The 27,888-nt window shown below is 37.4% G+C and overlaps 1 protein-coding gene across 3 annotated transcripts in view; it reads left to right on the top strand.

Annotated features, from left to right (window-relative positions):
• Window positions 1-27,888, top strand: part of LOC122794619 (beta-1,3-galactosyltransferase 2-like) — a 409,827-nt gene that overhangs the window by 227,062 nt on the left and 154,877 nt on the right. For all 3 annotated transcript variants that reach the window (XM_044063192.1, XM_044063194.1, XR_006363662.1), the window contains one exon: window positions 16,103-16,215. The gene's annotated coding sequence lies outside the window, so the exon portion shown is untranslated. The remainder of the gene's footprint in view (window positions 1-16,102; window positions 16,216-27,888) is intronic.

The following is a 27,888-nucleotide window of genomic DNA, read 5'->3' as shown; positions in this document are numbered from 1 at the left end:
TGTCCATGTTGGAGTGAATGACATGAGACATACCTCCATGGACTACGTGAAAAGAGACATGGAAGAGCTCTCGGATCATGTGGCCCAGGCAGGTATCATCCTAGCACTGAGTAGCAGCCTGCCTTCACTTGGAATGATACCACAGTATTAAGGACAAAATGATTGACTTCAACAATTGGCTAAGCTTCTGGTGTCATTCAAAGGCGATTCAGTATCTGTCTGCCTGGGATGATATGATAGACAGACCACGATGCTTTGCCAGATATGGTCTGCACCTGTTGCCCCTGGGATTCAGGTTACTGGCTAAGGCTCTTGCCACCCCTATAGTACCTTTTTTAGGCAAAGTTCAAAGGACAAAAACAGCACCATAACATGTACAAGCATGCAAAATCTGAAGGTAATGCTACTCAATGCTAGAAGTCTAAACTTCAAAATGCACGCTCTCGAGGCACTCCTAAAAAATGGAGAACATTGATATCTATGCAGGAATTGAGACCTGGTTCAAGGCTTCAGAGAACACCCCTGTAATACCAGGCTACAACTCTTACCACACTTTTCAGCCACCAAACCATGACCAAAACACTAAAGTTGGAGGAGTGTCCATATTCACCAAGGATATTCACAACACCAGGCTAGTTGCCCAACACAATGTATCTGAAATTCTCCAGGTGCAACTAACACTAGGTAAGACTGCAATCAAAATTGTAGCTTGCTACAGATCCCCCACCATGCCCCAAGATTCTCATTACACCTTTCTAAACATACTGGAAAATATTAAGATACAACCATACACCCTAATACTGCCATTAACTGAGAAAACTACTCGTGTACCAACACCCTTGCCCAATGGTTCTTGGAATTCATAAATTCCAATGCCCTGGATCAACTTATCCTTAGTCCCACCAGAGGCTCCAATATCCTAGACCTGGTCATTACCAACATGGGAAATCGATGCTCCACACCTATGGTCACCCCCTCGTCGGTCAAATCTGACCATAAGCTAATCACCCTTGGCATCTACATCCCAGCCCCACCCCCCAGTAAGGAAACCTCCATGAAAAAAGTCTCCAAAGCCAACTTCATGCTACTCAAGTCAGAAGTGACAAACTTCATGACACCCATGAAGACAGGTACTGAAAGTTCGACTGCTGGATGCTACACTAAGGCACTGTATGAGCACATCTATTCATGCATGAATCATGCCATCCCAAATAGAACCACTCTCCTCCAAAAAAAAAAAAAAGGAAGCCAATCTGGGGGTCCCTTGCCATAAACAAACTTTACAACAAAAGGAAGAAACTGTTGCAGAAAAGAGGAAAATCCCAGGATGCAAAAAACTCCCTTATCAGCCTCAGTAAGAAGCTGAGATCCTTCATAAAATCCTCCAAAGCTAGTTACAAAAATAAAATTGCCAAAGATTCCAAAGACAGCCACAAGGCATTCTATAGCTGTGTCAAGAATCTAAATGGCAATGCTCAGATCTGCTCTGAGCTACAACAGAATGGCATAAAATATACTGATCACAAGGATATTGCCAATATCCTGGCAGATCGATTCAGTGCAAACTTCACCCCCTCTCACCCCCTAAAGAGCCCACCTCAATACCGAAATATTGCCAAACTCCAGTAATAATGGCCATACAGGTAAAACACACACTCTCCAAAGCTAAGAATACAGCATCCATGGGACCAGATTACAATTCCGGGCTGTGTACTACATGAACTACAATATGAACTGGCACCTCACCTAAGTGTCATGTTTAATCATAGCCTCACCTCAGGCTTTATGCCCACTGAGTGGCTCACAGCTACAGTTATCCCACTCCACAAGGGTGGATCCATCTTGGATCCCGGGAACCACCGCCCCATCAGTCTGACAAGCCTGATCTGCAAGGCCATGGAACGTATTATCATAGAACTTATAAACAAAGACATTGGCAACCTTGAAACACTGGACCCCATGTAGTGTGGGTTCGTGAAGGGCCGATCTTTTCTCCTGAACCTGATTGAATTCTTCGAATCAGTCTCCAGAGCTGTGGACAAAGGTAAGGTGGTCTACATAGCCTATCTGGACCTCACGAAGGCCTTTGACACCATCCCCACTCTGGAATCATAGATAAACTTACTAAGCTGGTCATTAATCCAACTGGCTTACTGAAAGAACCCACACTGTAAAAGTAGCTGACTCCAAATCCAGCTCCAGACAAGTGACAAGTGGAGTACCTCAGGGTTCAATCCTGGGACCGCTCTTGTTTGGCATCTACTTCTCTGACGTACAGGCCAACACTAAGGGACTCTGGCTAACAAAGTTTGCAGATGACTGCAAACTGGGAGCCATTATTGAATCCCCAAATGATATGGATATTCTACAAAAGAGCCTTACAGAAACAGATGCTTGGTGCCAGAGCCATGGGCTCAAGCTCAGTTTCAAGAAATGTGTAGTTATCCCCTTTTGGAAAAACATGTACCCGTGAATTACCACATAGGTGGCAGCACACTAAACACTGAAAGTGACTTAGGGACACAGATGGACAGTAGTCTCACCTTCGATAACCACATTGCCACAACAGTCAGGAAATCCTTCTATGTGGCACACCTCATCACTAAGGGCTTTTCATCCAGAAAAAAGGTAATTGTCCCACTGTACTCATCCCTCAAGAGACCCATTCTAGAATACAATGCCCCATTTGGTATGTACCTCTCAAGACATCTGCAACAATTGGAAAGGCTGCAGAAATACCTCACTAAAAGAATCACAGGCCTAAAGCAGATGTCCTATGGTGACCATCTAAAAAAACTCCACCTGTACTCTGTTGCATATCGTCTACTCAGAGGCGATCTCTGCTTAACATACAAGGCCATGTCAAACCCAGAGGTGTTGGACATGCTACACTTAAAGAAATTCCAATCCCTCAGAGACACATGCTCCAGGGATCTAAACCTTGTCATCACAATGAACAAAACATGCTGGAGGGATAGGTTCCTGACACAGAGACTCCCCAGAATCTGGAATAGACTGCCCATACATGTCAAGCAGAGCTCCTCTTTGGCCCTCTTCAAAAGGAACCTTAATGGTTGGATTGGCGATAGAAAATTCACCCCGGGGATCACATCAGTCACCCTGCTAGACAGGAGTTTAGGGAAGTAAATACTGTGGGAAGAAATAGCCAGGGAAATGTCATGGCTAGGCTTGTATAAGCCCTAGGGCTGATAGCCTAGTATCAACCTATGAACAGATTAAATTTAAGACCAGATTTAGACTGGACTTTTTCATAGCTTTAAAAAGAGTATTAACAGAATTTTTGTTATTTGTTAATGTTAATAAAGAATAATAGTTTCATAGTTTCATAGTATAGTACTAGGCTATCTGCCCTGGGGCATTTGTAAGCCTAGCCATAGTGATGTGGCTTTTGCCACCCCATGAAATGGTACAAAAATGTACAGAATAAATCTAGAATACTGTGCCTCTGTCTAGTAGTGACACAATGAAGGTCCCCTTATATAATAGAATTAGTTTACTGTGCCCCTCTCTAGCAGTGACACAGATATGACCCCTGGGGTAAACTTACGATCTCCCATCCACTCATCAAGATTTCTCTTGAAGAGAGTCAGTGAGGGGCTCTGCCTAATATGAACTGAGATCCTGTTCCAAAGCATGGGAAGCCTCTGGGTTATGAATCTATCCCTCCAGCATGTCCTATTCATACTTGTGCCGAGGTTTAAGTCTTTAGCTCTCGTGGTCCTGATGGATTTGGATTTTTTGAGGTGGAGCATGTCCATCAGATCCTGATTGGACATGGCCTTGTACGTCAGGCAGAGATCACCTCTGAGCAGGCGGTATGCTACTGAATAGAGCTGAAGTTTCATTAGTCTGGCAGAATAAGACATATGTTGGAGACCCTTGATCCTTTTGGTGAGGTACTTTTGTGGTCTCTCCAGCTGTTGCAAATGCCGGGTGAGGTACATACCAAATGGGGCATTGTACTCAATCATGGGTCTGATGAGGGAGGAATATAGGGGTACAATGACATCCTTGGATCTGGATGTGAATCCCTTCATGATGAGGTGTGCAAGGTAGAATGTTTTTCTAACCACTTTGGCAATGTGGGTGTCAAATGAGAAGTCGCTGTCTACTTGGGTCCCTAGGTCTCTGATTACTTTTTCCATACTCAGTGGGTTGCTGTCTATGTGATAATTTGTGGGCACTTTGTTTTTTCCAAAAGGGATGGCTATACATTTTTTGGCATTTAGTTTAAAGCCGTGACTACGGCACCAGTTGTCCATTTCAGTGAGGCCTTTTTGTAGGATGTGTGTGTCTGCTGGTGTATCGACTATGGTGCCTAGTTTTCAGTCATCTGCGAACTTTGTCAGCCACAGCCCTCCCATGTTTGCTTTAACATCTGAGAAATAAATGCCGAACAAGAGGGGTCCCAGGACAGATCCCTGTGGGACACCACTTGTGACTGGCTTTGAGTCTGACATTGCTCCAGCGATTTTAACTTTATGGGTTCTGTCCTTTAGCCAGTTTGCAACCCATCTATTGACATAAGGGTTTACTTTTAAACTGTTTAGCTTATCTATGATGCCTGAGTGGGGTACTGTGTCGAAGGCCTTAGCCAAGTCCAGGTATGCTGTATGGACTGCTTTGCCCTCATCAATGGCTCTAGTAACTGTTTCAAAAAAGTCAACCAGGTTTAAAAGGCAGGATCTGCCCTTTACAAAGCCAAACTGGGTGGGGTCAAGTGTCTGTAGGTCCCCTATGTCTCTGTTTATGAGTTCCATAATGATTCTTTCCATAGCTTTGCAGACCAGGCTAGTTAAGCTTATGGGGCGGTAGTTTCCAGGGTCTGTAGAGGCACCCCCCTTGTGGAGTGGGACCACTGTTGCTGTACGCCAGTGTTCAGGTACATATCCCGAAGTAAGGCTAAGGTTAAATAGCATTTTTATGTGTGGGTTTAGCTCCTCTTGGAGTTCACGTAACACGCACCTCGGGATACCGTCAGGTCCCATTGATGCTGTGTTTTTTGCTTTGTTTAGGGCGGTTCTCACTTGGACATCTGAGATGACAGGGAGATTACATTGAGCTGGGATAAGTATTTCTTCTTTTGGGGGTGAAGGAGGGGAGAAATTTGCACTGAACCTGTCAGACAGAATGTTGGCAATATCTGTGGGTTCAGTGTATTTTTTGTTGTTGTGAACCAACTCTGAGCATATCTGAGGGTTTCCACCAGGTTTCTAACATAGCTGAAGAAGGCTTTGTGGTTATCTTTAGTGTCCTTAGCGATTTTTCTCTCAAAGTTTGCCTTGGATGTTTTTATGAAAGAACGTAGTTTTCTGCTAATGTTGATCAGAGATGTCTTCCCTTCATGGGATTTCACTCTGATGTGCAGTAGCTTCCTTCTTTTGTTATACAATTTGTTTATGGCTGAGGTCCACCAGACAGGACGCTTACATTTGGTGGAGAGGGACTTGGATTTGTTTGGGATTGCATGATCCATGCATTCTTGGAGATGTCCATAGAAAGCATTTGTGAAGGATTCAGCATTGTGGGATGTGGTATCCACTGGCACAGTGGGCTTAAAGGATACCATCTCAGTCTTAAGAAGAGTGAAGTCTGCTTTTGAGAAGTTTTTCACTTGGTCTTTTGTGCTGGCGGTGGAGGTGGGAAATGTATATCCAGGGGGATTAGTTTGTGGTCAGATCTCACTAGTGAGGGGTATACTTCTGGTTTGGAGCATTTTTCCCCATGTTTGTGATGCTCAGGTCTAGTATATTATCTCCCCTAGTGAGAGAGGTGACTAGTTGTTCCAGTGCATTTGAATTTATGAATTCCAGGAACCTTTGGGCTAGGGTATTAGGGCTAGAATAATGTACCCAATCTATGTTTGGGTAGTTGAAGTCTCCCAGTATGATGGTATTTTGTGATACATTCATATCCTCCAATGTCTTCAGGAAGGCTGAGTGGGGTTCTTGAGATTGGGAGGGTGGTCTGTAACATGCTACCAGTTGTATAGCAGTTTTGCCTATGGTTAGTTGCACCTGTATGGTTTCTGATGCTTCATGTGTTGCTACTAACCTGGAGGTGTGGGTGTCCTTTATGAATATGGACACTCCCCCTCCCTTTGTGGTTCAGCCCAGGTTTTGGGGGTGAAAAGCATGATACGAGGTATAGCCTGATAGTGCTGGGGTGCTCTCAGGAGCCTTGAACCAGGTTTCAGTTACTGCACAGATGTCGATGTTCTCCATGCTGAGGAGTGCATCAAGTGCCTGCATCTTGAGATTTAGACTTGTGGCGTTGAGCAGCATTACCCTTAGTTTTTTTCCATTTTTGTTTTCTAAGGAGGTGGGTTTGTCTTTTGAGCCTTGCCTAAAAAAGGCACTATGGGGGTGGCAAGAGCCTTAGCCAATATCCAGAAGCCCAGTGGTGACAGGTGTAAGCCATCCCTTGTGAAGCAGCGTGGCTTGTCCAACATATCATCCCAGGCAGACAGACATTGGATCCCCTTAGAATGACACCAGTACTTGAGCCAATTGTTAAAGCTGATCATCTTGTCTTTGTATTGTGGTATCATTCTTGGTGAGGGCAAGATGCTGCTCAGGGTCAGGGTCATACCAGCCTGGGCTACATAATCGGAGAGCTCCTCTATGTCTCTTTTCATGTAGTCCAGGGAGGTACATCTCAGGTCATTCACACCAGCATGGACAATGACGGAGTCATATTTGTACTTGCTTTGGAGTGACCTGAGTGCGTGTGTTATGTGGCGGATCCTAGCTCCCGATAGACAGCTCACAGTCACCTACTCCTTGTTCAGCCTGGTCAGTGGGACATCTGTGTGTCTGACTATGGAGTCACCTATTACTAGTGTATCAGGCAAGGTGTTTGACCTTAAGGGCTGCAATTGGTCGACACACTGATTTATTGAAGTATGTGTTGCATGTGTTTTGTTTTGAGGTGGTGGATTTTTGGATGTCTGCTTTGGGAGCCTCTGTTGTTTTGGTAAGTTTTTCATTAGAGCCTCCGGGTATGTCTTTGTGTTTTTATGTGTTTGGTTTGCAGTTGTGGTAGGTCTATGTGGGACTGGGATTGTTGTGTGTGTGGTTGCCATCTCCTCCTGTCTGGTCATGCCAGCCCTGAGTTGAGAGAGTTCAGCCTCCAGTTTGGCTATATAGTTGCATCTCTCACATGTATTTGTGTTTGTTGGGAGGAGGAGAGGGTTGTCTGTGTACATGAGACAATTGTAGCATTGTCTCAAGATACTCAGATTGACCAGCTGAACTGGAGACGACGCCAGTAATCTACCACTCAACATGCTAGAACAGTATAAGGTAGTGGTATACCTTTTAGCAAATAAAACTAATTTTGAATTCCGATTATGTTCAAATTGTATTCCTTTAATTTCTGAATTTGCTCTTATGTAGTTTGTGAAAGGTTCCACAATTAGGGTGAACTGTAGCAGCAACAGGGTGCAACCTTGTTTCATACCCTTAGTAATGGGTATTAATTGTGGGTCATAAGAAACTATTTTTATATAAGTGAATAATTTAACATACAAGTTTTTTATAAGCTGTTGGAAGTCTATTGGAAAGTTATATTCTTGTAATACTAACAAAAGATAATCCCAATTAACTGTCTGAAATGGAAAATGTCTAAACTTACTAATGTCAAATATTCTTTTATATTATTAGTGTAATCAATAATGTTTAAAATTCTTTTTATATTATCGTAAGTATTCCTATTCTTTATAAAACCAGTTTGATCATTATTAATTAGATATGATAGGAATTGTTGAATTCTATTTGCAGTAATGGGCATGAATAATTTATACTCAACATTTAACAATGATCTAGGTCTGTAAGATATACATTCTGCTGTATCCTTATCAGATTTTAACATTGGGGAAACAAGTGTATACTTCCATACAGGAGGGACTACTTTTAAATCTTTATCTAATTAAAAAGTGTAACATTGAATATTTAGTTCATTTTTAGGCATCAGTTTATAAAGTTCTGATATTATCCTGTCATTGTCTGGTGCTTTATTAGATTTTAATTTACAAATTTGGTTTGTAAGCTCAAACATAGATATAGGTTTATTAATTATTTTCAAATGCTACTCCATTAGTCTGTTTTTAGTGTATTTGTTGATAAATATTTTAATTGCTTCTTGTGAGTCCATTACTGGATTATCTTGATTATTTTATTTTTTATGATATGTGTTCTGAACTCTTTAAGTATATCTTCTATTGCAGTGACTTTTTTCTTTTAGTCCATACTGTGTATTTACTTGATATGATTTTATTTTATCATTTTGGTTCTAGAAGCTACTTTACATAAAGATTTTGGATTTATTCAACAGCTTGTTAATTTAATCTTTTCCATGTTGATAATAACTATGATTTAAAATTTCTCTCTTTATTTTGTAATTTAATTTTTCCAATGCTATATTATTGTTAGTTTGTTGTGTACCTTGTCTATTTGAAAAATGAGTAAATCAAAGAAAATCTTTAACTAAACATTCATTAGAGTCCTTAATACTAAGTATATTAATACATATTATTACTGTTCTAGCAGTAGCTGATATTTTCTGTTTCCCCCTGGTGTTAGTATTCTATTCTATTCTATTCTATTCTATTCTATTCTATACAATTTGAGGTGAAAATAGTTTTAAATATTTATAGAAACTACCTCTTTTGCAACCATTATTTAGGCCATTTATATTAATAGATAAGAATTTTATGCTTGTTATCTAGTATAGTTTAGCCTTATTTTATACATGATTTTCTGTAATATATAATAAATGATCTTGTATAAATCACTAGAGAGATGTATGCAGTTTATTAATAGTACAATACATTTTGTTATATTAATGACACACAAATAAATGTTGTCTGTAGACACCAAAATAAAAACAATTATATCAAAATTTAAATAATGCAATAAAATTCTAACAATCCAACCCCACATGCAGTTTACAATTCCAGATTTGGATGGAAATTCCATCTAAGTCATGCTGTCCATCAAAAGAAGTAGAATTGGTTCATCTCTACCATTCAATATTTATGATTTAAGGTTAAAATGTTATAAAAGAATGATTTTAAAAAACATTATAATTATATTGAATTAACTCTCATTGTTAATTTAACTCTGACAAGAGTTGAATAAAACTGAGTAATAACTATTAAATATTTCTAGTACACATCTTTATGAAACTATGATGTCAAAATATTTAAAGAGTGTATATTACTAATAACATAAAAGAAAATATAACAAGTGAGTGAATATATAAACTCTAGATGGCTTTAAGATAATATTAAGCAAATAAGTCATTACTTTAGTAAATCATATATGTAATTTATAAGAAGTAATTTGACCAAAATTATACAACAAAGTATGTAGATCAATTCAATAAGAAAATGTAATAATGTAATTCTAGGATGAGACTTACTTTATAATGTAATCAAATTAATTTGTCAGTATCCAGAGTGCTTATTATAATATAAATAATATTAATCTTTTCCTATCTTTCAAATCAACTAAATCTAATCCTATAAAAATATAAATTAAATATTTCAATAAATGATTAAAATAAGGTAGGGTATACAGAATGTCCTGTGATATATGAAATATGCTAATAGACACTGATTATAAGAGAATGTAGATATAAGAAACTATGAGTATATCCTAAGTAGAAATTGTTTATGTAAAAATATTTCTCTAGAATGATTGCAATTTATAATTTAACCATAAGAATAAAGAATTAAGTTCAAACCTTTCAATTGAAGTACACTTATTTGCATAGCATTTTATTAAATTAATATGTTTTGCATGTATATATATTGCAATGAATTAATATCGGGGACAAGTATCTGTTAATTAAAGAGTTCACATTTATTATAGCATATTATGCAAAACAGTGTTTCAATATTCTGGGTAATAGGTGTTTATATAGATAATACAATGCATTTACATATGAGACTTTAAAATCGACACAGATAATGTTTGAATATATAGTTTGTTGACCAACTAGAAGATATTTGTTGCTATTGTATTGATTTGTAAGGTGATCTGGAATCTATAAATATAAAATAATTGCTTACAAATATTTTGAATCTTTCATCTTGCAATCATATTATTTGCATGCATGACATCTATTCCAGCAATGTACATAGTGGCTACATTTCTGTTTGTATTTTTTCTGTTTTTTGAGAAGCTCAAAAATGTACCAGCTTATTATAATTATCATGCCTTATATCCTTATAATAACATCCCCCTGATAACTCCAACATTTGTTACAGTGTCAGTTTGTTACAGCGTCAGATCAGTGTGTTTGTCAATCTTAATAAATAGTTAACATATTTATTTATTTAAATAAATAAATATGCTAATAAATTATCTTGTATATCTTATCTTATATCTTAATAAATGTATTCAAAAATATTTATGCAGTACTCATTATGATGACTAAAAATCTTAAGTGTTATATTAGAGCCACACAGTTAAAGATAAGATTGTTACATGTATATGCATGCTTATATGTTCCTCTTTATTGTAATTCATGAGGCTGTAACTCCAACACTCATTAATGAGCAACTTCACTGAATGTACATGTACATTCAATTAGATTAGATTGCTCAGTTTCATATTTTGTTGCTCACTTCAAATATATATGAGATGTCCAGTGGATGCCTTGCTGATAATTCTAATCTAAATCGCTGTCTGATGAAGGCATAATCTCTGCCAGTAAGTTTAACCATCTCATTGTTACTTGTATGGTTTCATTTTTATAATCAGCACTGTATAAAGGATATGTGCTTAGTGTTTATGTTAGGGCTGCCTTCCATTAAATATCTGTATCTATTATATCCAACCTTGCCTGATCTGTTCACTTGTTCTATGTGTGTTACTGTATTTCCTCTGTGTCTTTGTTTAATATACTTATTCATTTTTTGTATTCATGTTTCTGTTAGATCATAGTTCATATGTCTCTACTGATCTTTTTTTTTATTTATTTTGCTCAGGATATTTAAAAAAGTGTTATACAATACTACTGATTATACAGGTTGCATCAGGGTGTGCTTATGTATATTGCTTAATGCAAAAGGGGTCACTGTCAATACAAATTATTACCTTCACGTAGGCTTAAAATTGAGACCTGTTAAGATGTACCCATTTATGTGTTTGAGAGTGATTTTTATTAATTATTAAAATGATATACTAGGTTTCCTGCTTCCAATAGCTTGAATCTAAAAAAAAAAAAAAACAAATATCTTTGTATGATATTATGAAGAAAGTTCAGATATGAGTCACCCCAAACACTGATGTTATAAAATCAAAAGGCCAGCAAAACAACAGTGTCAACAAGAGTGTAACTCTAGATCCCTTTTATCAAACAACTGAATAAAATTATAAACTAAAGAAAACCATGGTTCTATATATTGTTCTTATAACCTCAAATAACTAATAGTATATATTTGCATAACATTGTCTAAAAGTTGTATAATTCTAAACTCATGAAGTTGTATAATCCTAAACTCATGAGTCTATCTATTCTGTGACCACAATTTTAATAATGTGCTAGTAATTCAGCAGACAAACATTATCTTATACAATTTAAACTAAAATTAAGAAGAAAAATCTAAATAATTAAAAAATATATGCACATCGGTATTGTCACTGTGCTGGAGATGTACATATCACTGCTCTACTAATTATTACTATTTTCAGTACATTCTGACCCAAGTAATTTCCACCTCTGGTTAGACCTCCAGCATTTCATTAGTTGGCATGCTTCTATCTTAAAAAGATGAACATTACTTCCTTTTTTCTATTAGTCAAGCTTTCAGGCAAGGTATTCATTAGGATTTCAAAGCTCTTTAACCTTTTTATGTGTTATGATCTCAATTATTTAGCCATATTCGGTTTATATTCTTACCGTCCCTCAATGGATTCTTTTTGCTGGCTATAAACCTGTTACTTAAGTTGCAATAACAATTCAGTGTAATAAGTGTAATTGTACACACGAACTTTAACATTAATTTGCAGATAAATGTGCAGACAGTAGGTACATCAAATTATGCATCTTAACGATATTTCTCTGGACTTCGCCTTACCTATAAATTATGTAAACATTTTGTCTTTAATAAAATAGTTGTAGGGTGGTAAATAATTTCCCTTTATCTGTACTAGGAACTGTCCCTTTTCTTTTTAAATTAATTGCATAGTACTGTACAAAGTGACATTTAACAACTTATGCTGAAAATATTTATGTTAAGTTGCCATTTTAAGATAGATCTTTTCAGCCAAGAAATATGTACAGTTGCTCAAGCTCACTTAGTAATATAAAATTCAGGACTGTTTGAATTTATAAACCTTTTTCATCAACAGCCTCATTTTATTTACCAGTAGTTTATTAGAGAACCGCATCTCTATAAGAAATAATCAAAGAAGCAAGATAACAAGCTTCATACAGTGCCGTTTGTGCATAATGTTCATAAGTGTAGCTTCAGGTCAACTAAAATCCAATTAGCAGTCCTGCCCCTTTATGTCATGTTAAACGAATGAAATAAAAGCTCATTTTGTTACATGAATAAGCAATAATTATAACATTGCATTTAGTATTAGGGTTTACATGAATAAGACATTTATTCATTCTTGTTAATTAAAAGACGTTAAATATTCATTGGTGATCTATTGTATTTCCTGCTTTCTGGTCACATCCCTCACCATTCTCAGTCAATGAAATGCTTGTACAACACAGATTTTGTATCTTCTTGATAAAGGCAGGAAGGAGAGAAGGAAAAAAAAAGAAAAACATCTCGAGCTATCACATAAGACATCAACAAGTTTTAATAATTGCTCGTGACTGTTGGCTTCAGTCACCATCACCAAGTTATCAAATGATCCGACAAGATAACAACGCTTACAATTCACAACCCACAGCTAACTCCCAACCCCCAAACACATCTGCAACAACAGTAAGTGTAAACTCACAATTCCACTCCACAACACTGGAAAAGTCCAGCCAAAGACACAAACCAATGCCATTCCTCTGTAAAGCAACTTGATCACTTCAACAGAACAACCAGACCCCAAACCATTCCGCAACTCCACACAATAATCAACCAATCTTTTCCTAAGACTTCAGCATCACAAAACTATCCATATGCCCAGCAATCTTAGTAAGAAGCAATTCAAATCACTAGTACTAGAAGTCACTCACTGAGGCAATAGCATCAATCAACTTGCAGAAACCACTCTGTTAACCAGACAGCTTAATTATTGCATTTTCCAACAATTGAATATACTGCATTAAACTGTTTATACATAAAGAGCCTATCTTGATTACTGCTACCTCTCACGACTCTGGTATGATTTCCAGTTTAGTGAATGCTTTCACAATTTATTTATATATTTATTTGCAGTTTGTTAACTGGGAAAGTCCACTGGACCAAGATGAGTCCTTTTTCAATAGAGGCCCAGAGAGAAAAGCTCCACAGTATATACGTACAAAAATCAGCAAGAAGTTATAGCAAGAAATTAATACAGTAACAGTTCAATATTTACTTACAACAGATATACAAGATATAATACCAAGAGTTGCTACAGTATGTTCTAGAAACAAACAATCAGTGGTCAACATGATGTAATACAGAAAGTTACAATTCCATCAGTAGTAGAACCCTAAATAGGGAGTATACATTGTTATCATATGTAACAGGTGGAAAGTATATCTGAGCTAGGGTAAGGCAGTGAGAGGAGGAATAGTGGGAGGAGATTAGGATGGATGGGGGCAGGAGCATTCCCAGGTAGAGGAGACATAAGAGTGTAGCAAGGACTTAAAAGAGGAAACCTTTTGTGTAGTACAGATGTGGGGGAGGAAGTGAGTTCCATTTACATGCAATGGAGAAAGATAGAAGAACTTGACGAGGATGGTTTGTGAACTGCAAGGATGTTTTGATTATTAGACCTGAGAGTTCTGTCAGGAAGATGCATAGTGAGGATAGAGGAGAGGGAGGGACATTGAGAAGGATTGAAAATGACTTTGTGGGCTGTGGAGAGTTGAATGTAGTATAGGTAGTTAGGGAGTTCTAGCTAGTTCAGGGAGTGCAGGGAGGAACAGTGGTGGGAAAAGGCTTTGAAGATAGTGGCAATTTTATTATAGCAGGATGCTAATGTAGCTTTGAGGGTTGCTTGCAGGTTGGTAATGAGAAGGGCCCCGTACATGAGGGAGAGGAGGAGGTATGTGGTAGAGAGGGTAAGCTTAGCTAAAGATGTGAGGTAATGATTGTGATGGTTAAGCATTCTTTGTTTTTGATGGGTTTTCTTAACGTTGGTTTGGAGGTGAAGGTCATATTTTAACTGTTCATTGATAAGGATGCCTAGAAGCTTAGTTTGGGAGACTATTTCAATGGGAGTTTTAATTTTTGGCTAACTATGGAGAAGGGAGCTTTGGTGACTCAAATACCCGATCTTTGAGTTGCTGAAAATGGTACATAAGCCAATTCCAAACAGTAAAGTCTGGTCATAATACCATAACATTTAAAGTATGCCGTATTATACCATAACAATTTAAGCAACAACTACTTTAAATGTTATGTCTATACTCAAAATGCGGACAAACCATTCAACATAGCTATATTTTGTAAATGCATTATAATATAGTTAATATACCTGGTTTTGTATTCTAATTATTTGAATATTTAGCTGGCAGCTCAAAACCTTGTATTACATTTTTATGATTATATTTCAGGCTTCTATTGGAGATTAAAAAAAAAAACACGACAGATTATTTAGTAAAAGAGTTGTCAGTGTCAGTATAGCCTGAACCTTTGCACTCTAAAGCTATTTTAGATAAAGTTTTAATACTGTATCATATAAAAAAAATTGCATAGAATGAACTAAAGAGATAATATGATTATATAGTTGTAGAGATACAGATTCTCCTCTGAAGCTTTGATATATTATCTTTATATAATATAGTGAAAGAAAATCAAAAAACGATATTTAAACATAGTAAGAATGCTATTTGTAAATTCATAGTAATTGAATTAGTCACCTTTCTTTTAGTTTCTTCTTCTTCTCTGTTTTCCAGCCATTTCTCTCATCCAACCTTTTCAGGGAACTGTTGCTCCAGTCCATTTCTTCAGTTTTTTTCTAATACTCCAAGTTTATCTACCCTCATCACCCCCTATAAAAACCTAAAGTCCTTACGATCATCTCAAACTTCTTATCGACCCCTCAAAACCTAATAACAGAGCTGGGGATTCTCTTTTCTCTAATACAGTAGGTAAATCCTGGAATCTTCTCCCTAATGACATCACCTCACTCACCACTTTATTTAAAAACAGAATTAAACTTCTCCTCAACACATACTGGCTATGCCCCTACTCCAGACCAGACTAGTCATCTACCTCTGCTAACTTGACTTACCTATCCACTCCCTACTATCCTCTACTGCATGTTCCCACCTTATTATATTTTTCGATTCTACCTTTTTTCACTGTGTCTATCCTCTTTATATATCTTTTCTTAAGCAAATCCTTTGCTACAATACTACACATCAAACTCCCTTTTTTTTACTTCTGACTTAATCTATACTATGTCACCATACTTAAAAAACTGCACTATATTACACTGCAGGTCCTCGGTGATGGATCCTGCGTAACCTTTCTGCTGTAATTCACACGTTGCAAGTACTGATGATTTTCTTTCTTGTTTCCTTTTTTACTATGATTATTTCCTTTTATCTACCTCTGACTTAACCTGCATTGATGTCTAAGTTCTTTCAGTTTGCACTGTTTGTGACTTTTTACCTCAATGTTACATCCTGTTACAACCTCTATGCTGAAATACACGTTACCATTGTTGATGCATTTTTTTCCGTACCAGGAAAATTGCTATTTTTACTAGAATATTAGATTTTATTTCTTATTTTTTATTTGTTTGTACTTGTATTATTGTATTTGGACCATGTCTTGGAGCTTATCTCCCCGGGCCTCTACTGAAAATGGACATGTATCCAGTTAGACTAGCCCAGTCAACAAATGTAAAATAAATAAATAATTAAATAAAGGTTGTTTTATTACTTTTTTTTTTACTTTTAGGAAGGAAAGTACAGAATCTGTCCTTGAAAGTTCTTGTTTCAAGAAGAAATATTAGCCTACCTGGAAAAGCAAGAGAACTTTAATCTGCTTTTTCTTTAGTTCCTTAATGATGGGTAAGAACTCTTTTCTTTTGGAAATTACTGTAGGTGAATAGTCATTATCGAACCTAATTATTTTTCCATGTAGTTTGATAGGAGATTTTGACCATGCTGTTTTTAGAATTAATTCTTTGTTGAGTGATGAAAAAATAAAATAATTGATCTCAGTGTGGAATTTTTATCAGAAGGAGTCACTGTGAGAGATCTGTGCGCTCTCTCAATTCCATATGACATTGCTTCACTCAAATCAAGTATGTTAGGGAGCCAGGAGGGTAAACGTTTATCATGTTATTTCCTTCAATTTTCTCTTGAAACTCCAAAACTCCGGATATTATTTCTTCAAGACCTGTTCTCCAGATCATTCACTTTGCCCAACAGGAGTGTGTTCAGTTTTAATAAAAATTCAGTGTTATTTTCATCTTCTGAGTCTTTTTTCCATAATATTTAAATATTCTTCCATTTCAGTAATTTGAAGTTTTTCTTGGCTGAGTGTCTGTTAAAATAATTCTATTTGTTTAGTACATCTGTCCATAACGTTTTCTATCTTACTGCCCATTTTATCCATTTTTATAGATAACTACTTTATCTCAGTTAGAACCATTTGAAGCTCCTTCTTCGATGCTGTGTCATGAGAGTTAGTTTTACTGTGACTCATCTTTCTTGAATGTGGAAGATTCTTTCATTAGGTTTTGACAGGAAAATGAAGGTATTTCTAGATAATTTTTATGTTATCGAAGGGAATAATTTAAATTATTAACTTTTTCTAAAGTAAACAGAAAAAAACATAGAGATTAAATTTCCTGTCAGAAATATGTCAAGAACAGCAGAGATGAAGAATCCTGCTTCTATCTCCTCAGCATCCTGGCCAAGCCCCCAAACCACTTCTGAATTTCTGAACTTCCAAACGAGGAACTAAATTCTTGTCTTGCTGTTGCAGGCTACCTCTTCCTTTCTTCTTTTTTTTTTTTTTTTTTTTTAGATTAATTAGTAATTTGTACCTTATTAAGTGGTAAAACACATTTTTCCTGAATAATGATATTTTTTTATTTATTTATTTAACATTTGTTGACTGGGAAAGTCCGACTAGGTTCCACAGATCCTGTTTTCAGCAGAGGCCCGGGGAGAAACGCTCCAGAAGCATGTCTTTGGAATGTGGGAGGAAACCAGAGTACCCGGAGGAAACCCACGCGAACACAGGGAGAACATGCAAACTCTACACAGAAGGCACCCCAGCCGAGAATCGAACCGGAGAACCTCTTGCTGTGAGGCGACAGCATTAACCGCTGCACCACTGCGCCCAAAACTTCTCATTCCCAAGATATTTTCAATTTTCAGACTCTGTGCAACAGTACATATAGAATATTAATGCAACTGAGATCATCACTCTTATTTTTATTAAAAAAATGCAACCAAACTCAAATGCAGATCCTTCCAAGCGAACATAAACATCTTGCATTTTTTTAGGACACAACACACAGCAGTACATTCAGCTCTCTTAGACTTTAGGAACCATCTAAGTTTCTTCTGGAGTTCTCGGGCAGAAAAATTCTACCCACTTGTCAGGTCATCTTTTACTGCGGATGCTGCCTTCTCCCAGAGATAGTGCTCTGATCTTTGAACTTCCTTCTGAAAAGGCAAGTAACACTCTGCCAAGGCTTCCTCAGAACTCCTTTTATACAGCCATATGTTTTTCAAGCAGCAAATCTGTGACGCCTAAAACAAAATACTGATCTCTGTCTTAAAGCAATGTGCATATTTAAGAAAACAAAAAAGTCTTACTTAAAAGTAAAAGTAATTTTACAGCAAGTCAACATAAGTCAACATACCATCAGAAATAGTGGGTCAGAAAAGTTATTTCTACATATAGACAACTTAATCATTATTTATAGGTACATAACTTAATCACTGTTTAACTGTACACAACTTAATCACTATTTATATGTACATAACTTGGTCACTATTTAAATGTATAAATTCTTCTACTTGAACTGTTTCAAACTGTGGATCACTATAACATCTAGCAGTAGCCTTTATTTCTTAATTAGCAATGATTTGTGTCTGAGACAGGCAATCTGTTTTATGGTGAGCTGTGCCACACCCATGTAGCAGTTTATCTTATGTAGTTGAATCCCACCTAGTACAATCAATGCTCTTGCCCTTCCCAGGATTTCTATTAGTTTTTCCATTCATAGGGCTACTGTCATTGTTATGATCTTGTTTTGTTCTTATAACCACAGACTCCCACTTGTTCCATCGGGTGTTGGGACTGATATTATGGTCTGCTGCCCTCATTTCTGTGTCCCCTTTAATATGTCTGTTTCAAGCCACTTCTGTACTACTGCTTGGGTAGTCTGTCTGTCTTTTTCTCTGTCTCTAGCCGGCCTTAGGCATAGGCCAACTAGGCGGCCGCCTAGGGCGCCAGTCTAGCAGGGGCACTTTTCTAGTATTTATTTGATATAGTTAGACCAGGATGGGGGCACCAGGTAGTGTGGTGGGGGGCGCCGTGGAGCCCTTTTACCTAGGGCACCAGTTGATCTAAGGCCACTGCCTCTCTAGGTCACTTTTCTGTGGGCTTTACACTGACCTCATCCCCTGAAATAGTCTTGCCATGTTTATATGTCAGATTTGTTTTGCCAGCCATCTCTGACATGTCATTTCATCCTAAGAAAAGTGCCCTTGGCTAAGACAGGATGCTTTGACTGAACTACAGATAAAGGTTAGTTTACTGTTTCCACAGTATTCTGTAATCTCTGCTGCAACTGCAGAGTTTTTCATCTTCCTTTCATAGTCTCAGGACTTTGATATGGCATGTGTATTTTGGCCCTTTTCTACCTCTTCACCTAACTCTCGAGTTTATTTCCTTCACTTTTTTTCAAATGGACCTTGCAAATCTCTCTTCTGGTGAGGGGATGTAGTCTGTACATTTCCCTGTTACTGTATTTCTATTACACAACCTTTTGTCATATACTTGACATGAAACTACCTTGCCCTCCTGAAACAGTGTTCTTCACTGGGCCCTTATAGCAGGCATTTGTGATTGATGCATATTTGGCAAAAACAGATCTCCATATTGTACTGAAGTTTCATATTTCATCTTCAGTATTTACAGATGCACAAATGTAGTTAGTTCACAGAAAGATGTGCACATGCTGTGCATCTTTCACTAAAAATAATTTATATATTTAGAACGTTTACAAAGGACTTCTGCCTTTAGAACATTTGTTTGTGCACAGTGTTTCTGGGTAAGTTTTACTAGCATAACTAGATGTTCTGTCTAAAGTGCTTTACTTGTAGGTTTCTGTCTCATGCATACTATCTAGCTTTGGCAGTAATTTCACTATATTCAGTTATTCAGGAAGACAAGTTGTTGCTTGTAAAACACTTAGTGAAATTCACAGCCCGTTATAATTTTATTTACATTAAATTGCAGACTTCTTGCTGTCCACCAGCTGTTTACTTCTTGCTGTCCACCAGCAGTTTTAGTTTTGATACGAGATAGCAGAGTACTTTGATCTCAACAGATGCCATACCTCTTAGCTTCTTAGCAGACGAAATCTGGACAATGCAAACATAATGGGAGGGGCAGAGGCCTGTAAATATAGGCATATTTTAAATATAGCTGTAATAAACTTAGAAAGGTACTAGAACAACAGTGTTTGTTAGCATGCATTTCCTGAAGGATAGGAAGTCTGAAACTGAAACGTATGTCATTATTTACTTGCTGCAATCCGTTTTATAAGGAACAGAAATATGAGGCAAAAATCTGGACATTCTGTGAAAATCTGTTCAGTTGAAAGGTATGACAAATGCAGCTGTACATAACTGATATGTACAGAGGTTTCTAGAACTTCTTGCCTGTTTTTGTTGAAATGTCTTGCTTTATCCAAGGTACGTTCTGGTTGTCTGTTTTTATACTACGTTTTGTCAGTTCAGCTGATATTCTCATTTTCTCCAACACATAATCTAGCGTTGTTAGTCATCTCACATTCCTCAGTTTTCTATTCTCCATGCTGTCATTCTGGTTGAAATCTGCTGCTCTTACGAACATCTTACCATGATGCATTAAGCTTCCTGCCTTTTCTGTGCATTTGGCCAAAACCATGTAAGCCTGTTTAGACACCTGCTCTGGTCTCTTTCTTCAAGCCTATTTGGTCTATATTTCAAATAACTTTGCAACCAAATATATACAAGTAGTAGAAACAATTTGTTTTTGACATCCCTTGCAACTTTAAGCAGAACAAGGGAAATCATAGTTTGTGTCATTTTTGCATTCCAACTTAAAATGTAACCAGGTTAACTGATGGTCAGCCCACTCTGGAGTCTATTATATGACTGCTTTCTCTGAGGAGGACAATACTGCTTCTTCCTTACAAGTACAGGTTCTGGGATAGCCTTGTCAGAGAATTCTGCCTCGTCTATACCAGTACAAGTGATAGAATATCCTTGACTATTTTAAAAAAGATAACTACATATCCATATTCTGTAGTGTCAGTTACCATCTTTGCTTTATTCAGTTTTTCTTTTTCCTTTCCTTCATGGACCACGTGCACAGAGCACTCTTTTGCATAGTGTTCCTATGTTTTAGTTCATCTAGGATTAACTTTAGTGCTCTGTTCAAGGTTCTGCTGTCTTTTTACTAAACACTAAATTCCTTTGTGTGTCACAGCTTGTTTCAGAGTGGCCATATACCACCATCTCATCTCCTTTTGTTTGCTGATCTGTCTCTGTCTCTCTCTCCCTGTGATCATGACCCTCCCAGTTTCATTTTCTTCTTTTTTCTTTTCTTCTCAAACTTTTCTCCCTTTCTGAAACAGGTACCTTAAGACACATTGTCCTTGCTTTAACTGTTGAGTTGTCCCATATTTTTCTGCTTTGTAGTGGCAGAAATGGGCTTAGAATTTTGACCAAATATAATTTCTAACTCTTCATCTACCTTTTTGAAGTCTTATTGTTACATTTTCCTTCAGTACCCACCTGCTGCTTAGAATTCTCCCTTTTTTTGCTTTCTGTTTTTAAAAGTCTAGAATAAAGTTCAAATGGTATATTTTCCAAACTTTAAACTCAATTGGCTTAGAGTACACCCTTTCAGTGAGGCATTCTTGCTCTTTAGTTCTGCTAGTCACTATTAATTCCCTGCTTTTGAACAGTCTCAGGCTATAGTAGTACTACGTTCTGATTTGGAGTATTGTCAGTTATATTTTATTTTCCACTTTGCAATGCTTCCAAGATATAATGCTTTAAGACTGGAAATCTCTTCTGTTTACTGATTCTGCTTTTGTAGGCTGCAATATTTTAGTGTGAAAGTTTCTCACTTTCAAAGGTTCTCTTTCTGCTAGCCCCCTTGTTACTGGACTAGACTGACAAATCTCTCCTTAATACTGTATGCTCTTTACCTTTGGTCTTATCCCTATCTAATTGTTAAAAGGGCTTTCCAACAGTATCCCTAGATCTTTGGGTGTTTCTCTCCTTTAATAAATCGGGCAGAGGCACATCTGTAGGCTTACTCTGTTGCTAGTTTCCCATCTTCTAGTGAAGCTCTAGATTCCTCACAAGGTTTTACTATTTTTATTTGTATCCAACCACTATTCCTCTCTTCCACTTGCATTATCAGGAGGTGTCAAATATTGGGGTTTATATCACAAGATCAAACTGTGACAGCATTGAATACAATAGCATTGAACTGTTAACCACGATAACTTAAAACTCCAAAAGCTGAGAACAGCGATTTCCAGCACAAAACACGAAACATACAAACACTGCAAATTATGTCTAATGTGGGGGGCTTTACCCCCCACACCCCCCTACTTAAATATACCAACTCCGAGATCACACCACAGTGGAGGAAATACCAAAGTCATGGAAATGCCCTACTGAATTCTTTCCCTGGGAAAGAATTTGATGTTCCGCGACTTCGCTGTTGTCAGTCTTCGAGGTTTTGGGTTCAATATCATGACATTCAAGATTTTGCAACTTTGATGGTATGATATAGACCTAAATATTGGATCAGATTACTTGCTTTTTTCTGTTTTTCCCACTTCATTGAAACTGGTTACATGTTTCTATGAGTGTATTAGCCTCCTTCCCAAACTTGATTATCGCTGAGACTATGGGTCTTTTTGCATAGCGTGCTTTTCTTCCTTGTTAATATCAATAAGCATCTTCTACAATGTTCTGAAACTTCTTTCCTTATCTGTATTGAAGCTGAGTATTTATTTATTTATTTATTTATTTATTTATTTATTTATTTATTTATTGTCATTTGTTAACCAGGTTGGTCCAGCTGAGCCAAAGGCCCATTTTCAGTGGAAACCTGAGGAGAAAAGCTCCAGTTACAATTACAGTCATTCAATAGAAACATTTTTATCAGAGATGGCATATAGCAAGAGAATTATATAGTAAAGTGAAATAATCGAATTAACAGTTTTGTACAGGATTTAGTCTGCAATATACAGTAGCAGTGAGTTAGTCTGGATGTAAGGTTGTATTTAGAGGAAGTGGGGTGTTGGTGATTTGTAGTATGAGCAATATGGAGGGGAGATGGAAATGAGAAAAGAGAATATGTGAAAAGAGAGTAGATTTAGGAAGGGGGTAGCTAGAATCAAATTGTGGCTTGACAGAGGCAGGACCAGGTGTTTAGGAGATAGTGTTTAAGTTCATGCTTGAACTGGGAGAGATGAGAGATGTTTCTTAAATTATGTGGGAGGGAGTTCCTAAAGTGGGCTATTGAGTTTTTGTATAGTGACTTCCCTATATTTTTTTTGGTTTTGTAGATGTCCAGAAGATGTGTATCAGATGTACAAAGCTGACGTTGGGGGTTGTATAGTGCTAAAATGTTAGAGATAGAGGGACGGGCAGTAGGGTTATAAAGAACAGAGTGAGTTATATGCAGTTGAGGGAGGAGCAGTTGTATGGGGAATTCAGGCCATTGTAAAGACTTAAGGGCAAGGCAGTGGTGGGATTTATATGGGAGATTGGAGGCAAACTTGGCTATTTTGTTGTAGGTTTTCACTAGTTTGCTGAGAAGAGAGGGTTGGAGGTTAGTAAGGATAGGAGCAGCATACAAAAGAGAGGGTAAAAGGAGAGATTTGGTTAGGGAAGGTTTGGAGGAGGGAGGAAGAAATGTACGATTCTACATTCTCTATTTTATAATGTATGTTGTTTTTATAACAAGGTATCGACAAGTAGTATGCTTAGGATACCATTATTTTTTCATATATTTTTTATACAAAAAAGTTGGAATTTTTTTGTAATTAATAAGATAGTAATTTCACAACATTATTAGTTGCATCACTTCCTGTCAATTAATTTAAAACGGGAGCATGGGAGAGCTCCCGTTTTTTCTGAAGAAGTTCACGTTTACAATTAAAAGTGAAAGAAAGTGCTCAAATTTTATTGTGCTGTGTGGATTCGTTATTAGTTTACTGGCCACTGTTTGGAGTTTGGTTTTAACAGTTTTTTCGGCTGAGTCCGTGTTTGTTTATTCATTTTTAAATGTACGATTCCGATACAGAAGGCCAAGTTTTTGGTGGGTTTTCTTTATGCATTGATCTGTACATCAAATGCATCAAATTTTAGTTAATCATCTATGGTGACACCTATTTTTAGCACCATACATTTTCTCTGCATATCATCAGTATGTGAAATGTAAGTCTTAATAACAGACCTCCTAACTGCTACCCACTAGTATCTTTAGTAATTCAATTTAACATGTCTTCTGCTTGTTTTATTTGAATGTCACTTTTTTCTCATGATTCTTACAGTGATAGGAAAGGTTCTTTCTGCTTCATTATACCCCCGTGCCAGGAACTGTAGTAACAGAGGTTAACACATTTCCAAAACCAGATAGCATTATGTCTGCCTGGTCCCATGACAATTTGACATTAACACCCTATTTTACATCCTTCCCTTACTAATACTGTTTGTAACATGTTCTCTTTCTAGACTTCATATAGCTTTCACTATGTTCCCAAAATGTGTTTTTATTAAGTTGGAGTTTTTACAGTACTTGCATGCATTGTTAATTTATGCTTTCTTATTGTCATTTCTAGTGAACACAGTTTTGCACATACATTAAGTTCTAGCTCAGAGCAGATTAAAACTCCCCAGTAACGATAACACAGTTCAGTTAATTTACTTTTGTTGCCTGAGTTTCCAGCAACAGGTATAAAAGTTTGCACTTAAATCTAAAGGAAAGCTCCCTGCATATACCACACAGTTGTCTCCATTTTTTCATATGGGGGAATTGAAGTGTCATTGACAACAATGGATCTCAGAATTCTGGCAATAATAACTGATGCCAAAATTACACAGCAGTCCATCAATGTGGAATATTTAATGCAGTTGAGATCTGTAGTCTTAATAAAAATGCAGCTTATCTATAAGCAAACTCAAATGCAGCTTCTTCCAAGCAAACATAACAATTGTGTGGTTTAACTTACACCTCAGCAATACCTTGAACATTAATATGCTGGGAGAAGTCACAAAAATGGGTTTCTCAGGTAGAACACCTTCCAGCCTCCTCTGCCAGGTTCTGTTTCACTGTGATTGATGCCTTCTATCAAAGCTACTGCTCTGTTCACAGAGCTTCTTTCACAAGAGGAAAACAACTTTGTGCCACAACTTTCATCAACCCCCTTTTACTCATCCATGAAACCTTCTTTCAGCAAAGCCTGTTCTACCTAAAGTAAAGAGTTCTGTCTTAAATCAAGTAAACGCAGCAGGTACATTTAACAGAATAAAATGTACTTGTGTCGCATTGCTGTGCTCCGTTTCACAGAGCATGTGCAGTATTAGATGGGCACTACACTACTATTTACATGCACAGTTTCTTCTAACTGCTGAAAGCTACTTTGCTGTACTACAAACCCCAGCTAATGCTGTTGTCAGATAATCCACTGGCTGCATTGCAAAATAAGATAAACTGGGACGAATCTTAGGTTCCATGACAGAATGTTTGAACTGTTTCTGTATTACACAATGGGCATTTGTTTCCCCCACTTTTCTTCTCTGAGTTTTGTGAACGACATAAAATATAGAGCCACTATTCTATGATATGTTTTGTTGAAAATCTTCACAATTTTGTATGTAAACACATCTTGGCTCCTTGATCCAATTTCCTTTTGTCATGGCTCTTGTTGGGTATTTTTTTCTTTTTCTTTTTCTTTGTTTTTAATCATCGCTTCAGGTGCACTTTTCCTTTAGTGAATTTAGTTTTCTGGAAATGGCAATCCTGATAGCTTATCTAGTCATTCATGCTTTTTAAAGTGACATTATGCAAGCTTTTCTGAGGATTCTGTGCACAAAAACAGCGGTGATCACAATAGTGTGCTCAGTGATCCTTACTCAGATCCTCGTGTTACTTCCGTGGTTGCACAAATGGTGCAGAAGGTAATGGGACTGAAGATAATGAGACGTGGCTGCCTACATAGTGCAGCATTTGTGCTGGCAATCGTACACAGTAAATAAGGTTGTCTGCATTCTTGCAAAAAAATGAGACTAAATGGTTATATGTGAAGCTTTCACTAGCATATTAAAATAAAGTAGGTATAGGTTTTCATCCTGCCTGTAGCACTATTAACGTTTAATAATCTGATCAATTAAGAAAAACAAAATACCAACAGAACCAGAACTATCTGCAGGCCGTGGTAATGGACACTGCCTGCAGCACAAAGCCATTGTAGTTTATATATATATATATATATATATATATATATATATATATATATGTATATATTTTTTTTTTTTTGTCATAGCAGGGGTGGGGTCCCTATAGCCATGGACTAAAATACATTTGTTTGTCATTTTGTGTGCAAATGCCCATTAGAGTTGACCATCACTGGTTAAGCCATCCCTGGATGAAGGCAAAAGAAGTCAAATGATCACAATACAATGATCAATGTTATGACTTTGTTGGGGGGGTGTACACTCTGACAGCTCCAAGTTGAAATACATCACTGATTTGCTCTTTTCATCACAACTGACTATTCAAACAATACATAGAAGCTGTATTTTATGGAGTATGGAGGGAAGCTGTGTGTGAAACTGCATCTGGCTAGTGTAGGGGCAGCATACGTATCTTATGACCGTAAGTTTAAAATCATTTTTGAGGCTACCATATCTTTCATTTCACAAATGCACCTGAAAAATGTCCACAGAATGTTGCTACCACTTTTTGGGGGCTGAAAATGTATAAAAGCAAATGGTAGTTATTACTTAATATTTTGGGTTATATGGTGACAGCCTCTCTCTTTTTCTCTCTCTCTCTCAGAGCAACATGGTGCACAATTTGACTGCGAACTCATGAAAACATAATACCCATCTCATAAGAGGTACATTTCAGTGGGGCAGTATTTGTGCAAAAGGAGCTGATGTTGCTGGCTCTCATTTTAGAAACACAATGAAAATACAATTCATAGGAAGTTAAAAGGCTAATAGCCATAGGGCCATTACAAGCTTGGCCAAGTTCAACCCTTATTTCCACGAACTGCACCTATTGCCCCTGTCCAAGAGGGACACAAGTAGAACCACCTGGGTGAATTTACGGTTACCATCCCAGTTGCCCAGAGTCTGTTTGAAGAGGGCCATTGGCATGAAGTGGGGAGTCTGTTTAAAAGGTGTTGTAACCTGTGGGACACAGAGCTGTCCCTCCAGCAGGTTCTATTAATGTTGCATACAAAGTTAAAGTCTTTAGAGCGAGTAAGCTGTGTACCATTTGACCATGGATATGCAGCATTTTGAATAAAGCAGGGTCAGAGATTGCCTTATATGTGAGGCAGAGATCACCTGTGAGTAGTCTGTATGAAACAGACTAAAGTAGGACAGATGCTGAAGACCTTGAATTTTCCTTGTGAGGAATGTTTGTGGTCTCTCCTGTTGCTGCAGGTGCTTGGAAGCGTACATACCAAAAGAGATGTTGTACTCAATTATTGGCCTGATGAGGGAAGAATACAAGGAGGTTATAACTTCTTGCCCTTTTTACCACTGCGGAGACATGGTGGTTAAAGATTAGATCGTTGTCAACATGTGTGCCCAGATCTCTCACCACTGAGTGCAAACTTAAGGTGTTGCTATTGATGTGGTAGTTAGCAGGAACATCACTGTTACTGAGGATGACATAATGATTAAGATGCTTACCTTAAAGACACAAAGTGCAGGGTTTGATTCTCACATGGGGTAACTGGCTATGCTTCAAATGGCCCAAAAGAGCAGTTAGCCTAGTACTAATCTAATCTAATCTAAAAAAGCAAAAGGGACGATGAGACATTTTTTGCAGTGTGTTTAAGCCATGACTTTGGCAGCAATCATTTGTTTGTGTAAGACCCTCTTGTAGGATGTTGACATCACTTGGAGATTCTATGACCACTCACAACTTGCAGTCATCAGTAAACATTGCCAGCTTGTATTTCAGAAAAATAAATTCCAAACAGTAGAGGTCTCAGGACTGATCCCTGTGGAACACTACTGGTTACAGATCTGCTGTTGGAGGTGGATTCCCCGATTTTGACTATATGGGTTCCATCAGTGAGCCAATTACTGACCCATCTAATGAAATAAGGGTTGTTACTTAACTGGGTGAGTTTTTCAATGATGCCTGAGTGGGATAGTGTCAAATGCCTTGGCTAAGTCTAGGTAGGTTGTATGCACAGATTTCCCTTGTCCAGGACCTTGGTGACTGTCCCGAAGAAGTCC

The sequence above is a fragment of the Protopterus annectens genome, chromosome 2.part1 (genome assembly GCF_019279795.1).
Source record: "Protopterus annectens isolate FY-2018-M chromosome 2.part1, PAN1.0, whole genome shotgun sequence".
NCBI lineage: Eukaryota > Metazoa > Chordata > Ceratodontiformes > Protopteridae > Protopterus > Protopterus annectens.
This window is presented reverse-complemented; position numbering and strand designations above follow the sequence as displayed.